Here is a 2,303-nt window from a genome sequence, read left to right as displayed (position 1 = left end):
AAGAAGAAGAAGAAGAAGAAGAAGAAGAAGAAGAAGAAGAAGAAGAAGAAGAAGAAGAAGAAGAAGAAGAAGAAGAAGAAGATATACCGTATGGCATTGATATAATATAATACATGTATTAATAATTGAATAAAATTAAAATTTCGAGGTAAAGATCTTGAGTGGCCTCTGAAATAGAGTTAAGAGGTTGGAAGCTGATGAAAATAGCTGCATCAGTTTATTCTTTGAGACAGGATCTTGGTTTTATCTTGACGCACTCAGCTGCGCCCTGACAATTTATTGACACAATCAACCCATTAAGTCTAGTAATGTGAAACTCAATTATTGCATTCTGTTGATATCTTATATGACACACTTAGTTTAACTGTGATAATATTGTGTTATTCTAAGGTATTTTTAGTACAGTGTCGTCATTATCAAGACCGTATCTATTATAACGTCTCCCCTTCCTCTCTTACCTTCTACTTTTGCTCCCAGAATACTTTCCTCGAATTAATCTTTTTTGGGGGGTTCCCTTTTAGTTTTATTAGCCCAAGTTGATCCTGACAGGCATGGTCGAAAAGTCCGCATCTTTTACTTAAATAATCCAAATTGTGTAAATATATGGAGGCATGAAAACACCACATTAAAAAAATTAATTCTTCGTTAAAACACTATACACCCATTTTTTAACCAATGGACACAAAACCTTATAAGTAATATAATCCTCTTATTTCAACACAGGGATTTGTGGATCTGCAGTCTGACTTGTTCTTCATCTTCCCTACCTTCGAGTTTGTGAGCCAGCTGAGCTCTGTGTCCCCCCAGACAGACATCTTTTTGTACCTGTTTGATTTTTATCCTGAGGTAAGCTTTCTTTTTCATTTGTCTTTTGTTTTTTATCATATTATATTTAGGAGGCTACAACGTAGACTTAAAATTTTAAAGTTATGAAAGGAAATACACTATAGTACGGTAGCATTATGATTGCAGCAAAAAGTCGTGAAGGTGCGCGCACATGCGCGCATGAGAATGTTTGCGCGTATAGGCTTGTGTGTATATGTGTAGGCCCATATGTGTCAGCAGTGTTTAGTTTAGTTCTAATCAAAGTTTTATGGCATTTGCTACTCTATTAGGTCATATAAATTATAAGTGCTGAAAATGTTAAGTGTTCGTTTTACTAGTAAGAGAGTAACGTTCAAAGAAAATTGAGAGGAGAGATAATGACGATAAAATGATATCTTTGATTAAAAGAAAAGAGCAAACCACACAAGAACACTCGCCCATCACCCACGTTTCAGTGTTCCTGTGTCTGTCTGTCTATCTGTCTGTCTGTTTGTCTGTCTGTCTGTCTCTCTGTCTGTCTGTCTGTCTGTCTGTCTGTCTGTCTGTCTGTCGTGCTTTGCTGTAGATCGTTGTGAGTTTGTATGTGTGTATGTGCATATGTACGTATGTGTGTATGTGTGTATGTATGTGTGTGTGGTGCGTGGATGAGTGAATATGTGTTTGCACGAGTATGTAGTAACACTATGTACCTGTAAAATTGATTTGTAAATCCATAATATGTATCATGTTAAGGGCATAGAGCATTGAATAAGTGGATATGCGCTATATAAATGCAATCCATTATTATTATTATCATCATTATTATGATACATAGTCATCAAATTATAAGTCAATCATCAATGCTTTATCCTCAGTTTGAATCGGCCGACGCCCCACAGACCGGCACGAACCACGGCACAGACCTGGCCTTCTTCTTCGACCAAGGCGACCTCGCCAGCAGCTACCTCGCCCCGGACATCAGACTCAACACCCCGGCAGCCATTTCCGTCACTGATGCCTACAGGGGGACCCTCACCCAATTCGCCAAGACCGGGAACCCATCTCGTGCGGCAACTGGAGGCTCCCCGGCCTCATGGCCCCGGTTCGAATCCAAAGAGAAGTTGTACATGGCCATCGCTCCACAGTCGCAGGTTGGGAGAGAGTACTTTTCTCAACGGATGTCGCTGTGGAAAGACTTCCTCCCGCAAGTTGCGACGAACGTGTTCACTGGACGCAGAGGTGCTCGCTTTTGGACGGGTTAAGTAGTTGTGTGGACTCGTGTACGACTTTTGCTGAGTTTGAATGATGGAATAAATATAATCGCTCCTCTGGACTTGGCGGTTGCTTTTATCGGATACCAGTACGATTGCAATGAATCAGATAAGTTGCTGAAAACATGTGTTGCTGTTTTGTCCACTTTTTAAAAACTTGTGTCCTATTGGTGTTGCCTAACGTATTGTCACGGAAGGATTGGAAGCTGTTAATAATAATAATAATAA

At 39.8% G+C, this 2,303-nt stretch overlaps 1 long non-coding RNA gene across 1 annotated transcript; it reads left to right on the top strand.

Moving 5' to 3' along the window:
• Positions 1-439: 439 nt before the first annotated feature.
• Positions 440-2,201, top strand: LOC106013349. The gene is made up of 2 exons (XR_001185323.1): positions 440-846; positions 1,680-2,201. It is a non-coding gene; the product is annotated as an uncharacterized LOC106013349 (long non-coding RNA).
• The last annotated feature ends 102 nt before the right edge of the window (positions 2,202-2,303 follow it).

This window comes from Aplysia californica, unplaced genomic scaffold, assembly GCF_000002075.1.
Source record: "Aplysia californica isolate F4 #8 unplaced genomic scaffold, AplCal3.0 scaffold00818, whole genome shotgun sequence".
NCBI classification, from domain to species: Eukaryota; Metazoa; Mollusca; class Gastropoda; order Aplysiida; family Aplysiidae; genus Aplysia; species Aplysia californica.
This window is presented reverse-complemented; position numbering and strand designations above follow the sequence as displayed.